Consider the following 15,935-nt stretch of genomic DNA (forward strand, 5'->3'; position numbering starts at 1 on the left):
CATCCTCACTTGAGTGTGAGCTTCTACAGATCAGGAGCCGTGTCTCCCCAGCCTCAAGTCCCCAGGGCCTGGTTCGATTCAGGCTTGATGTGTACAAAAGCTCAACATGTTTGGGGAATGAATAAAGGCTTCATTGACCCCCAACAACCAGAGTGAAGGAGCTGCCTGCCACTAGTAGCAGATCTGGCTGCTTCTTCCATTCTCCTTTCCTCACTGGTGCCAAGAGAATGCCAAGATTCCCCAGTCTCCTCTTGGCAGCCAGGAGGAGGGTGAGGAGAGGGGCCTTTATTCTTCCTCCAGATGGCTGGAGCTGGGATGGAGCCCAGCAGCTGTGTTTGGGTGGAAGGCAAGAGGGCAGATGGCCTGGTATCTGTTTGCAGACAGCCTGAGAGGCCGCAGCTCTGGTGCAAGACGTTCTCCGAGGTAGACTCACCAGGACAGTGGTGAAGTGGGGCAAACGCCAGGGCCGGCCACTGTGTTAGCATTCACTGCTCGAACACTGGCCAGCGTGATTACAAGACAACAAAAAGAGAATCCTTTGTGCATAAGACCCTTGTATTTCTTCTGGTCTTGGCTTTTAATGTTGCAATCTAAACAAAGCCTTTCCTATATGAAAACTCTCTTAATTACTATCATTTAAAAATTGGTTTAACACAAGCAAGGCTCATTAGATTTCAATTTCGTTTTCTGAAAATTTTGGCAGCCATTGAATTAGTCACCCAATCAATACTGGTGGTAGGGGGGAGTAAGTAGAGGAGGGATTCTTCATTGCTGAAAATTTTTGGAACCAGAACACAATACAAGGCCTAGAAATTTGTACCAGGGCAGTAGTCACATGCTTACATACTTAGATCAAAATGAGCTCATTGACCTCTTCATGTCATCAAGAAATTCTTTCATTAAAAAAGGTGGGGGGGATCTTGAAGGAGCAGGGTAAGAGCTGAAGGTGGTGCTGTCACCACCTAACTGATTGCTCCTCCTCTCTTGATCCAAAGCCAGTCAGTCTGAAAAGCGAAGCACAGTGTCACACTTGTGTCCTGGGGATGTATGTATGGCTTTCCTAAAATGCCAGTTTGTCATGTCATGCTTACACGACAGCTCCCTCCAAGTCTATGATTCTTTGATCATCCATTTTGATCATCTTTTTCCTAATTAAACATTGAAGCCATGACTTGAAGTCACTTTTTAGTTTCTGCACGCAGCAATACAGAGCATTTGAAAAATGAAATGTCATGGTGCTGTCACATGGCACAGGTGTAACTATCCGGCCCCTAAAAACAATTTTTAATGACAATAAGGAATCTAATTCCACCCAGAATCACTTAAGGGCATCCCAGCAATGGAAGTGCAATTGTCTTCTCTCTTCTCACCATCCTGCCCTCCCATCCCTAAAATACACAACTTTACTTACTGTGTGGAGGAAATCCTCTAAATCAGGAGCATTCAAATACCCATGATTCTTTAAGGCAACTGTAGCAAAACAGAGCTGTGGCCAGAGGGGCCCCCAACTTTCTTTCTTGTGCCCGACACTTAGTGTCCTCTTACCAAGGATTCTTGGCTACCAGATATAGGTGTTAGCCTAAGCTGTCCAATATGGTAGCCCCTAGCAACGTGCAGCTAGTAAGATACAAATTCAAAGGAAGTGAAGTTAAATAAAGTGAAATACCTAGGCCCCCAGTCACACCAGCCACATTTCCAGTCCCCAGTAGGCACATGCTGTTAGTGGCTACATATTAACACAGATGAAGAGCATCCCCATCAACACAGAACGTTCTATTGGGTAGCACTGCTCCAGACTATTGAACTAGGCAGTTCACTTTGGCATCACTTCAGGCTTGCTTGATTTCATGGTGAATTGACCCACTGTTAGAACTTATTAATCGGTTCAGTTGGGCTAACTGTGCACTGAGGCAGCTGTTGAGAAGGTGACAGAAGTGATTTGTCCCATCCAATGGCAATAGTAAGAGTGGAAGGATGGACAATAGTAACAGCTGACATCTATTGAGCACTTATGATCCAGGCACTGTACTAAGCGCTTCAGCTGTGTTACCTTCTAATCTTCACAATGCGATTATTATCTCAACTTCACAAGAGAGGAAGTGAATGGCAGACATAGAATCCTTAGCGTTAATCTAATCTGACACTTTAGGTGACACAGTTCAGACCCTGGAGTCAGATGGCCTGGGTTAAACCTTTGGGTCTTTGTGCCTCAGTTTCCTCATTTGGAAAATAGAAGAAATAGTGGAATCTAATTTATGGATTGTTATGAAAATTCAACATGAATGGTTCATGTAAAGTGCTAAGGGCCCAGTAAGTATTAATTACTTTGATTATTATAAGTGAGAAAAATCCAAGGAGGTTAAGGACATGCCCAAGGTCACACAGCAGATACTAGCCTAGCACTCTTTCCGTTATACCAAATGAACCCCTCTTGCATATGAGTCACATTGTGTCCTCTCTTCCACCACCCACGTGCTTTCAACTAGCTTGCTCCCTTTTATCATAACCACTTGGCAGCCAACTGCTAGTATCATGAGTCGCATCAGCACTGTTCCATTGGCAAAGTGTGCAATGACTGTCCCTTGGAAGCAGCCAATTTCCATGGCTTCCTGGCTTATTGACATTTGGAGAATAGCCTAGATGGGCTCCAAGGTCCCTGTCATTCCTAATGTTCTCAGAGGGTTTAAGTAAGAAAGTAAAGGCAGGTTTCCCTCTTAGGTAAAAGAGAATAAATCTTTTGATCCAGTTGTCTGGACTAAAGATAAGTCTCCTTAAGACTTTCTACAGTAGGATAATATTTGGGGAAGAACAAAAGAGAAAAGAATAAAAGTAATTCAGTAGAGTGGCCCCATCTAGGTGGCCACCTACAAGGTACAATTTATCCATGGCATACACTTTCAGCCTCAGTTAACTTCCTGTGGGTATGTTAGAGTGGCCCCCAGTCCCAAGCTCTGCCTGAGATCCTCTCTTTGGTTTACTGTTGTGCAGACCCAAAATGCTCACAATGGAGTCCTTTTCCTAAGAGGACATCAACTCACTAAGGGTCCATGTATTAGGATGTGTCTGTTCTTACCTGGAAATTTCAGGACTGAAGAAGAAAATTCCCTTAACACATCAGCACCAAGAATGCCTGGCAACTCTGAATAGCCAATTGGTTTTTATCTTTTGCATGCTGAACTTGTGATTCATGTATTTTCCCCTTCTCTCTGGCTGCTGGGAAGCTTACAACCAAATTTACCACCTATTTCTTGCAAAGTACACTTTTCAATATGGTATAGATTCAGTACATAAACCCTACTCATGGCGGATTTTTCTTTCTTTCTTTCTTTCTTTCTTTCTTTTTTTTTTTTTTTTTACCCTTATTTCAATCTTCAGTTCTTCTTAGCACAATGTAAAATGTAGGATATAAATAAGAAAGACGATCTCTGGTGTCATTTCAGGATCTGGAAAAAAAAAAAAAAACCCTGGGCATCCCAATCTATGAAGTTTTCTCCAAAAGGCTTAGGTCTTCTCATTTCTTAATTGGAGGGAAATTATAAATTGTAGACACCTTTAATGTTGTCTGTGGCATGATGGCGTTTGGAGTGTTGCACAGAACATGTTGTGCCATAGGAGAGGGGTAAAATAAAAAGAAAGCACTGGTTATTTAAGAGAGTAAAGAAGAAAAAGGAGGACCCCAAATATAAAAGGAAAGATTTGGAATTGAGGGGGTTGGTTAAGGGATCCTGGAGATAAATTTGCCTGCGTAATTGTTTTTCCCCAATCCAGTCTCGAGTACCAGCCAGCTCCATCTGGCACAGGTATCCAGGCAGGCTTTCTGCAATGCAGTTTTAAAATCTATTTTAAGTGTCCTATAGCAGCAATTCTTGAACTATAAAAATGCATACAGATCACTGTGATTCTTATTAAAATGATTCTAATTCAGTAGGTCTCGGGTGGGGCATGACATTCTGTATTCTTAACAAGCTCCTAGGAGACGTAGATGCTGTTGGTCCAAGGTCCACACTTTGAATAGCAAACATCTGCAGAATTTTTATAGCCACAAATGGCAATTAGAAACCTCTAGACTCAAAATCTTCCTGGTCAATGTCATCTCTTGCAGTCTTGCTGGTACAGATATCTGAGGCTTACACGTTCCTTTCCAAGCACTTGCATGACCCCAAAATGCTTCTGGAGGATGAACCTGCCCAGGCTACCCCCCACTTATGTAGGCTACCTCCTACAAGATGAGGTATCTCTTCAGTGGACTAGCAGTTATATCTGCTTCTTGCTCACTCCTGTAATTACTAAGTTAGCTGGCAAGGGCTATCCTTTGGAGGGGGAGGGATGGGAAAGCCTTGTATCCAGAAAATATAAAGAACTCTGACAGCTCAAGAGTAAAATTAAAAGATGCTCAACACCAATAATTATTAGGGAAACAGGGAAACACAAATAAAAACCACAGTGAGACACTATTTCATCCCACTAGGATGGCTATAATAAAAAAGAGAATATCAAGTGTTGGCAAGAATGTGAAGAAGTTGTAATTCTCATACATTGGTGATGATAATGTAAAATGATGCAGCCACTTTGGAAAAGTCTGGCAGTTCCTCAAAATTTTAGGCATCATGTTACCACATAACCCAGCAGTTCTACTCCTAGGTATATATTCAAGAGAAATGAAAACATATGTCCACAAATAAGCCTGTACAAATGCTCATAGCTGCATTATTCATAATAGCCAAAAAAGTGAGAACAACTCAAATGTCCATCAACTAATGGATGGATGGAAAATATGGAGTATCCACACAAAGAAATCGTCTTGGTTCCTTCAGGTGACTGTAACAAAGTACCATAGAATGGGTGGCTCAAACAGTAAACATTGATTTCCCACAGTTTTGGAGGCTAAGAAGCCCAAGATCAAGGCACTGGCAGTTTCCATATCTGGTGAGAGCTCACTTCATGGTTCGTGGATTACTAACTTCTCACTTTGTCCTTACGTGGTATAAGGGGCAAGGAAGTTCTCTGGGGTCTCTTTTATAAGAGCGCTAATCCCATTCATGAAGACATCACCCTCATGACCTAATTACCTCCCAAAAGCTCCATCTTTTAATACCGTCACATTGAGGGGTAGGGTTTCAACATATGAATTTGGGGGTGGGGCATAAATAGTCCATTGCAGGGATGTTATTTGGCAATAAAAAAAGAAAGAAAATACTGCTAACATGCCACAATACAGATAAACCTTGAAAACATTATGCTAACTGAAAGAAGCCAGCCACAAAAGGCCACAGTTGGTGTGATTCCATTGATATGAAATATCCAGAATAGGCAAATCCATAGGCAGAAAATAGATGAATGGTTACCAGAAGCTGGGAAGAGGGATAATGAGGAGTGACTGTTACTGGGTATAGTGCTCCTTTTTGGGATGATGAAAATGTTCTAAAATTAGGTTGTAGTGATGGTTGCACAACTCTGAAAATATTAAAAGCTACTGAATTGTACATGAAAAATGGATGAATTTTATAGTATGTAAACTATGTATTAATAAAGTTGATAACAATTTTGTAGGGCAGAGAGGTGGGGAGCGTGTCTTAAGAAAATCCTCCATCCAGCACTCTGCCCCAATAGACATTTGTGGTTCTTCCCCCCTTTTGGAAATCCTACTCTTCATTAAATCTTATCTCAGGTCTTGGTATTATGTCTACATTTTTTTTTTATTATGTCTACATTTAAAGCAATTTCATCCCAACGTAGTCTTCAAGTATCCTTTCAGTATATTTACCACAGCTGATTACCCCTGTGTTCTTGTTTACTTAATACTTTTTTTAAAGCTGACATGGCTTTTACCTAAATATATATATTTTTTCAAAACAAATCTTATATCACTCCCATAAATGGAAAACCAGTATTTGCCATAAACTGAAAGTAACTTCAAAATAGGTGCTGTGAAAACCAAATTAATTTTATTAACTTCTAGCTTGATCCAGTTGCTTTGAACCTGGGCCTGTTCTTATTAGAGAGTTGTTAAAACTTTCAAGTGGAAAAACTTTCTTCTTGATTTAATCAGGATTGAAGATTAATTTAAAAGGGAATACAGGGCAGCCCAGGTGGCTCAGCAGTTTAGGGCCACCTTCAGTCCAGGGCCTGATCCTGGAGACTGGGGATCGAGTGACATGTTGGGTTTGGGCTCCCTGCATGGATCCTGCTTCTTCCTCTGCCTGTGTCTCTGCCTCTCTCTCTCTCTCTCTCTGTGTCTCTCATGAATAAATAAATTTTAAAAATATTTTTTAAAAATAAAAGGGAATACATTTTTCAGCATGTGATTCAACATTCTATAATATCAAGTCCTAGTGCTATTTTGTATACTGCTGTGATATACATCCCACACTGGTGATAGAGTTTAACAGTGTACAATCCACTCTCTTGGCAGTATCTTCTGTGATCCTCTAAACCCTACTTTTCTTTGGAATAGAGTCCTGGTCTTCCCAATGACCAGAATGCCTTTCCTTACAACCACCCACCATGCAACAAACCTAGCTAAGTCAGGACAGAATTAGGTCATAGTGTCATCCTCATTTTCCACCCCAGGGACATCCATCCCCTTGTGCTTGTTATTCTTTGATTGTTTCCCCACCCCATCATTCTCCACCATTCACTGACCCATTCTCTGTCCCGGGGCTTACCACCTAAAAACTAGCTTTGATTCAGCTGCAAAGCAACAGCAAAAGGTGGATAGAGGAGAGCAGAGGGGCCAGGATACTTGTTACACTCCCTTCTTGCTTGGTGAAATGACTCTGGCAGTATCATCATCCCTTCATAATACATACCCCTCAGAGGGCTCTATCCCCATGATTGTAGCTAATACCAACTTCTATGAACAATTTCCTCACGTTGCTCCTTCAGGTCTAGAGGTAATAATGACATCCTCCTGATGATGAATCAGTAGTGATTTAGCATACCTTGTTTGATTCCTCTGTTCTGTGACACTTCCATAATAATTTCCTATTAAAATATCTTAATATCAACCATCTAAGTTGGAGAAATTTTGTTTCTTGCCAGATTCTAAGTGATACAGATGGAATCTTTTCACTGTAAATGCATTTGTACATGTGTTTTCATGTGCTTGTATCACCTATTCAGAATATAAAAATAATCAAAGAAATAACAATATGACACATCAAAATTTATAGAACACAGCCAAAGCAGTACCTGGAGGGAAAATTGTAACTTTAAAAGGAGAAGGCTGACAATTAATGACCTAAACTTCTATTCCAAGAAGATAAAGAAAAACAAATGAAGAGAGAAAAAGAAAATAAAGGCAAGAGCATAAATTAATGAAATAGAAATAAAAAATTTGTTCTTTGAAGTAGTCAATAAAACCATAGCATGGGATCAAGAAGAAAAGCACATACATTATCAATGTCAGGAATAAAAAAGGGGACATAAGTACAGGGCCTAAATATTTTTAAAAATGTAAGGGGGGGCACCTGAGTGGCTTAGTTGGTTAAGTACCCAATTTCAGCTCAGGTTGTGATCTCAGGGTTGTGAGATCAAGCCCCACATTAGGGTCCATGCTGGGCATGGAGCCTGCTTGAGGTTCTCTCTCTCCCTCTGCCCCTCCACTACCCCTCTCTCTCTCAAAAAAATATTTAAAAAAAAAGTAAGAGGGTAATATAACTTTATGCCCAAAATTCGATAATATAGTTGAAATTGTCAAATTCCTTGAGAAGCATGAATTACTTAAAAAGACACAGAAGAAATAGGAAAAATAAATGGTCCTACACTGAAGAAGGAATTGAATCTATAATGAAAAGCTTCCCTTCTCCCCAACAAATCCTTACAACTTCAGCCCAGATGGCTTTGTTGGTAAGCTTTTTCTGAACATTCGAGAAAGAATTAATAAACGTTTAGAGAAGAAGAAAGAAACAATTCCAAACTAGTTTTATAAGGCCAGCATAACTGTGATACCAAAAACTGCCAGAGATATTATAAGAAAGGAATGTCGCAGGCCATTATGTCTCAAGAGCATAGATACTAAAATCCTGAACAAAATAATATTAGTAAATTGAATACAGTGATAAATAAAAAAGACCTACATATGACCAAGTTTCACAAGATTGCAAAATTAATACTCATAAATCAATGTAATTCATCACATTAACTGTGTAAAAAAGAATCATAGGGTCACCTCAATACATACAAAAAGAGCATTTGACAAAATACAATAATCATGATAAAATCTCTTAGCAATCCCTAGGATTAGAAGGAATCTTCCTTAATTTATAAAGGTATTTATAGAACACCTTGCTAACATGAAATAAATATGATATTGGCCTGATGACAAACAAATAAGTCAACAAAATAAACTACAGAATTCAGAAATATACCCAAATATATACAGTTCCTTGATGTGCAAAATAACAATACAATGGCAAATGGGTCATCTTTTCTTTTTTTTTTTTAAGATTTTATTTTTAAGTAATCTCTACACTCAACATGATGCTCAAACTCACAACCCCATGATCAAGAGTTGCATACTCCACTAACTGAGCCAGCTGGGCAACCCCAAAAGGATAATCTTTTAATAATAGTGTTATAACAATTGTGTATCCATATGGGAAAAAAAATAAACATTGCCTCTTACCTCACATCAAACACAAATTATGAATTTAAGATTGATAGTAGACCTATATGTGAAAGTTCAAACAGCATAGCTTCTAGAAAAAAGATAGAATATTTTCATTAACTTGGATTAAGGAAAGACTAAACAAGATACAGAAAATATTGTAAAATATTATAAAAAATTGATAAATTTGGCATAGTTAAAATTAAGAACTTGTGCTTATCAAAATTCAGATACTTGGGACAGCCCAGGTGGTTCAGTGGTTTAACGCCTGCCTTTGACCCAGGGCGTGATCCTGGAGACCCTGAATTGAGTCCCATGTCGGGATCCTTGCATGGAGCCTGCTTCTCCCTCTGCCTGTGTCTCTGCTTCTCTCTCTCTGTCTCTCATGAATAAATAAATAAAATGTAAAAAAAAAAAAGTCAGATACTTGTAGGGGAGTGAAAAAGCAAGCCATAGCCTAGGAGAAAATATCTGCAATGTATATATCCAACAAAAGATTTGTATCTAAATATATACAAGACTCCTATAAATCAATAAGAAAAAAACAAACATCTAAAAAAAAATGGGCAAAAGACTTGGACACCCCCACAAAGGAGGATATGCAAGTAGCTAATAAGCATATGAAAAGGTACTTACCATCATTACTCCTCAGGAAAATGCAAATTAAAGCCACGATGATGTAGCCCATCAGAATGTTATTCTATTTATTAGAATCACTAAATTCAAAGTCCGAAGATACAAATCATTAATTAGGATGTCAAGCAACTGGAATTCTAATACATTGCCGGTGAGAGTGCGGATTTGTACAATTCCTAAAAAGCTATTTGATGTAATACATTAAAATGAAACATGTAGGAGATACCTGGGTGGCTCAGGGGTTTAGTGCCTGTCTTCATCCCAGGGTGATCCTGGAGTCCCAGGATGGAGTCCCACGTTTGGATCCCTGCATGGAGCCTGCTTCTCCCTCTGCATGTGTCTCTGCCTCTCTCTCTCATGAATGAATAAATAAAACCTTAAAAAATAAAATAAAATAAAAATAAAATAAAACATGTAGGGATGCCTCAGTGGCTCAGCGGTTGAGTGTCTGCCTTTGGCTCAGGGTGTGATCCTGGTCCCAGGATCGAGGCCCACATCGGGCTCCCAGCGAGGAGCCTGCATCTCCTTCTGTCTGTGTCTCTGCCTCTCTCTCTGTCTCTCATGAATAAATAAATAAATAAAATCCTAAAATGAAACATGGAACTATCTTATGATCCAGCAATCCCACTCTAGGCATATACCCAAGAGGAACAAAGTCTGTGCTCCTAGGCAATGTGTAAAAGAATGTTCTTAGCAGCATTTTTAGTGATAACCAAAAATTGGGAACAACTCAAATATCCTTCAATAAGAGAACAGGTAAATAAGTCCTGGCCTTTTCATACAATGGAGTCCTATACAGTAATTTTTTAAAATACACAAAACAACATAAGTGAATCTCACAAATATTAAGCTGAGCGAGAGAATCCAGTTACACAAGAAAGTACAGTGTATGAGTCCATTTCTGTGAAAGTCCAGAAGAAAAAAATGGTGTATTTCGTTTTATAGCAATTAATTTCAAGTGCACACAAAAGTTGTACTTGTATAGTACAGAAAGACACAATAATCTCTGTTCTTTAAATAAATGGACATGATCAAAGGAATTAATTATACGGACTGTACGCAAGCAGTGTCTTATAATCTAATCACCGCCTAATGGGGGAGACTGAGTAGGAGCATGATAGCCTTAGACATTCATAAAAAGCCAGAAACAGCCTTCGGCAAACATTACATATCAGACCCCCGGGGTGGAATAATATTTTAAGATATTAACCACTGGGTCCCCACCCGGCCCCAGGATTTTCCCACAGCCCTTCCTCCCACTCAGGCTCAATGCACTTTGCCTCGGGGCAGGAATGACACAGGAAGAGGGAAAAGAAGCCTTTGTAGTTCTAAAAGTCTAACCCACAGCAGGGACCAGAAAGAGCACAGGGCATAGGACAAAAGATTCCAAAGAATACGTAATGACTCAGAGCCAGTTTTTCCCACCCTCCAAAATCGCTTTTCCAAATCCCTTGGATTGCCAGAAGAGCACTAGAGGGGAGTATAAAAAGCTGGGCCCCTAAAGAGGTGCCCTGTGGCCTGCCTTCCCTGGGCAGCATCCTGGGGTAGGGGGCCGGGTTGGGGGAATGCTAGAAATCCCACACAGGTCGAGGGATCCAAGTGCAGAAGGTGCTTATTTTCACTGCCCAAATGGAACCCAAGCGGTGAACTAACATTAAGTTTCTAGCACCAGATAGGATGAAAGCTAAAGTATGAGAACAGGTAAAGAACAACAGAGAATTTCTGTTTCTTGCCCAAGTGTATAAATGTCCTGAGGTTTGCTGTCGTGCTTTCCCTGAGTACAGGTCTGATTATCTGCTTCTCAGTCTCTCAGAAGGTGCACAACAAGATTTATCTGGAGACTCTGGGTTTCCCTGAGCAAAATCCATGACTACTGTCAGTTCCAGGGCATCATGAAGCAGTGGTGGAGGCAAGGGGCTTACCCACTTTTAGGATATGTGGCAACCAAAAAAAGCACCAAAATATGAGATTTCCCAGATTTCCTCTCCCAAGTTCATGGCACTGGATTCTCCTTACCCTGTTCAGCATGACTCGTTCTAGTGCCCTCTGGGAGAGGTCTACCCTTGCAAGAGGATTTCTCCAGAGGCTTTCCTACAGAGCTGAGAGGTAAAAGGGAAAGGTAGAAGAGAGTGGAAATCTCATTAGTGTCCTGGGGGAGGAGTCACTGGGTGATGGGGGCAGGGGGAGTTTGCAAGGTGGGAAGCAAGTGGACAGAGAAGAAAAGATGGCTTACAATTTATTGCCCTGGATTAGGTATCGTCTTGCTTTGTGTTTGAGTAATACGTTTGTCAGCTATTTTGAAATTACTTTGAGATGGCGGAGACTGCACTACTTTTAGCTATAGTTTTGGTGGCCACAGTGCTCAATAGTAACTCTTGAGTGGCAAGTTCCATTGCTCTTACCAGTAAGCAGCAGCAAGTCACACGTTCTGGTGGATTTAAGCTTAAAGGTCATTTATTAAAGAGGTTTTGGGTAGCTCACAGAATTTGGAGAAAGGTAGAAAACTGGGCTTGGGTCTCTATATGATCTATATGATCCTAAATGATCCTAAAATGATCTTAAAACTTCATGAATCTTACAAGCTTTATCCTATAGCTCATCTCAGTTTTCCTTTCCTTCATGAACTTTGGTTTCAGGTCTGGAACAAGTGTATCTGAGAGATCAAGTCCAGGTCATGCTCCTGGGATCTCAAAAAATGTGTAATTGTCATTTTCAGCTTCCTAGCAGGTGATGATGGACTCTGACACCTTGACCTGAAAAGAGGAGGAATTTCACCAGAAATTCTCCATGAGAGGAGGTCACTGGCTGGGAACCAGAAAGATGGGACTTGTTTACCATTGAGGTCAACTACCTCAAAAGCCTTTAGGACACCAGGTTCATTATTTAGTGCTTGTTAAAAATGCAGATTCAAGGGCACCTGAGGGGCTCAGTTAAGCATCTGCCTTTGGCTCAGGTCATGATCTCAGGGTCCTGGGATCAAGCCTCGAGCTGGGCTCCCTGCTCCTCAGGGAGCCTGCTTTTTCCTCTCCCTCTGCCTGGTACTCCCCCTGCTTGGGCTCATGCTCTCTCTATAGATAGATAGATAGATAGATAGATAGATAGATAGATAGATAGATATTTTATATATACACATATATATAAAATTAAAAAAAATTAAATGTAGATTCCATGTCCCTTCCTCTGAGCTACTAAATCTGAATCTATGAGAATGGGGTCCTGGAACTGTTGTTTTTTCACCAGCAGCCCTAGTAATTTTTATGTACCTCAAGCTTTAGTATATACTCCCATCAGTATCCTTGATATTCACTCTAAAAATCTGCATATGTTGGAAGCATTGTTGCCTTCCCACCTGGGGTAGCTGGGAGAAAAAGTATAACTCTAAGCAGGGTGTCCATTGTAGAGTTTCAGAGCGTAACATTGTTGGTTTGAACCCCAGTTCTACCCTGTATAGCTCTGAAACTTCAGAAAAGCTACTTTATCTCTCTGATCTTTGGTTGCTTTGCCTGTAAAATGGGATAACAATAGTATTAATCCATATTAGTTAAGGTGGGACAGGCTATGTTGCTGTAACAAACAGTCCAAAGTTTCAATGGCCTGATTTAGTAAAAGTTTATTTCTTGTTCCACAGGTGGGTACAGGTGGATGGCTTTCCCTGGAAGCTCCCTCTGACCATGTGGCCTCGTTTCATGGGGCACAACCTGGAGTCATTTGTTTACAATTTTGTAGTTGAAGAAGACAAAGCAAAGAGACTATGAGATATTATATGGCCAGGCTGACAGGGGGCACCTAACTTCTGCTCACATTCCATCTGTCGGAAATCTGTGGTATGACCAACCTGACTTCAAGGCAGGCTGGGAAATGCTGTGAAAGACACAGATTTGGTAGAAAACCAATGGTTTCAGCTACAACTATCTCATAGGATTGTCATGAGGACAAAATGGGCCACATGTATGAAACACCTACAGATGTTATTGTCATTCCATTTTAGCAAGTTTTTTGTTTGGGCATTTTTGGTTTGTTTGTTTCTGTTTTTCCTTTAAGGGAGGAAAATGCATGATGGCAGGGTTTTCATGGTTTTATTTAACACAGATAAAACCTGCATATGCGTTGCCTCTTCATTTTCTTTGCTGCGCAGCCTAACATTGGGATTGGAGACTCTGATAACCAGCTGGGCTGCTCTTCCCATGATGGTTTTGAGGTTCTTGGGTTTTTTTGAGCAATCTCCACACAATAAGGTCTGTTGCACATCAGCAGCACTTACAGCTCCATGATGTTGAGGACCAGGAATTTCTGGAAGCCACTGGGCTGCGTGTGCGTCATTTTCTTGTTCCCATAGCCAGTGTTGGGTGTGACAATCTGGCCCTTGAATGTTCCATGTATCCTGTTGTCAACGCCTCTGGGTTCCCACCAGTTACATTTAATTTTTTTTAATTAAGAGAAAAAAACTTTGGACACAAAATTAATAGATGTTCAGTATAGAAAAATTATATAGTACACATAAGCAAAAGAGTAAAACAAAAACTAACTGTAATTCTCCACTTAGAGATAATAACTACTAAAATATGAGCCTTTTTAGTTTTTTACAAAAATAATATTTAATTCTGCACATCATTTTAGAAGTTTTGTTTTGTTTTGTTTTTTGTTTTTCTTTGGGGGGGCAGTCATAAAGATTTCATTATATCCATATTTAAGTAACTATTGCATGATTATTGAAGATTGTGATGATAGGCCCCGTCACATAAAGTTTTTTAAGGTTCCACAAAATCAGTAGTTTAACATTAGGGGTACACAGATAATCTAATGTTGTGAGGACTAATTTAGGCAGCAGTTTTGTTCTATGAAAGGATGTAGAACCACTCAGAGCAATTTTTCAAGAACCTAAAGAGACTTTCTCGTAACTATTCTTGTTTTTAAATACTGGTTTAAAAAGTACAGCAACCCTATTCACCAACAAGTCTAGAGCTCAAATGGAGCACCAGTTTACAATCTCTGCTTTGCGGCATTTTTCCAACATCAGTGTGGTATTCCAAAAGTAACCAAACGAGGATTAAACATTTAAAAACTACCCTTTTCCTGCCCCAATACAAAGCCCTAGGAACTAAGTCACTACATTTTAAGTAGCTAGCAGCATTTCACTATCAATAACATAAGTCTGATTCACTGATATAATTACTAATCAGAGCCATCTTTTAGTCCATTTCTACTAAAATTCCAGAATAAACTTGGAGTATTTCCATATTCTGTTTTACAAGCTATTGCATTTCATTTCAAATATTCTACTTTTATTTAGTCTAAAGCAGACTAGTATTGGTCAATAGCAAGTTTATCATGGCAAAATTTTAGTTTTAGGTCACAGGTCTGGAGGAAAACTCTTGGGACTTCACTCTGTATACACTAGTGCTTTTCCTCACGACTAAATGTCACTCATGAAGAAAACCAATTTTACTGCTTATTTAGTAAAGACAAATAAAAGTACACTTCTTTTTCAGTTAAAAGATTACTATGTGACAACAAAGTTTGCATTTTTAATAACATAGATTACCAACAAGGTCCTGACCTAGTCATCAAAAATCAAACAGAACCTCAAATCTAAAAACAAGAAACAGATACAATCACACACATATTCTGACCAAACTAATCCTAAATATTTCCCAAATAAAAAAGCACAATTATTACATTCCATGTTTCAGAGAAGAGGCATGAAAGATTCATGCCGTTAAGTTTATTTACAAACATGCTGAGTATGTTGAATTCAAGAGTTTGATCCATTTTTCAAAGCGACTGCACCTCCTAAAATGTTCCTTTTCACATCTGTTTAATGGATTGATTAAAACATCTTTATTTCTGAAGCAGTTGGTGTCTTACTATAAAAAAAAGGTGCAGCCAATCCAGATCCAAAATACAAAGTCATCATAAGTAGTAGCCTCCACTTGGTTTCCACTGACAATGGCAAATTCTTCCCGGGGCCCTCCTCATAGTGGCTCCTGCGGACCACAGAAGTTGTGAACCTCAGGATGCTCTGTCCCAACATAGCGCCACTGAAAGTTCTGGAAAGTCACAGACCCTAAGTAGGCAGAAACGACAGCACCACACCAGGGCCTCTCCGTGACCTTGTTTCTCGGTCTTGTTTTTGTTTTTTTCACACATAGTGATATAGTACAACCTGCTTGGGTTGCCAATGGGCACACTTCCATATCCCCATTTTCAATATGCAATAGTGAATGAGTGGTACGGATGTACTATCATGTTTTCAAGCACTTCACCAATTGTTGGACATTCTTACTACCATAATCGACTCTGTGATGAACATTTTATGTTAAATCCCCGCACACATCCTTGGCTATTTATTAGCCTGGGTTTTTCCACTTCCTTTACATCTGTATGTTGGAGCTGGCTGGTTCCGCTGGTCATTTAATCAGCCACGCAGACTAGAACCGGTGGAACAGGTTGGGTTGACTGCTGTAAAAACTAGCCAACCCAAGCTTTGACTCTTAAAATTATTTCTGTTCCCTGGGGATTATGCCCCCAGCTCAAACACTCTCTGGCATACACAGTGAGGGAACTGCCTCACGCGTTACCTCATATTCTTAAGAGAATACACTGTCGTCTTTGCCCTAGTCAAGAGGAGCCCCTGGCAGCATGGGCTATGTTACTGTTTATATAACACGTTTTGTACATCCAGGAGGGTGCC

At 40.0% G+C, this 15,935-nt stretch overlaps 1 pseudogene; it reads right to left on the reverse strand.

Moving 5' to 3' along the window:
• Positions 1–14,967: 14,967 nt before the first annotated feature.
• On the reverse strand, positions 14,968–15,394 carry LOC144293716 (cytochrome c oxidase subunit 7C, mitochondrial pseudogene; annotated as a pseudogene).
• Between the last annotated feature and the right edge of the window lie 541 nt (positions 15,395–15,935).

Source organism: Canis aureus, chromosome 22, assembly GCF_053574225.1.
Source record: "Canis aureus isolate CA01 chromosome 22, VMU_Caureus_v.1.0, whole genome shotgun sequence".
Classification (NCBI taxonomy): domain Eukaryota; kingdom Metazoa; phylum Chordata; class Mammalia; order Carnivora; family Canidae; genus Canis; species Canis aureus.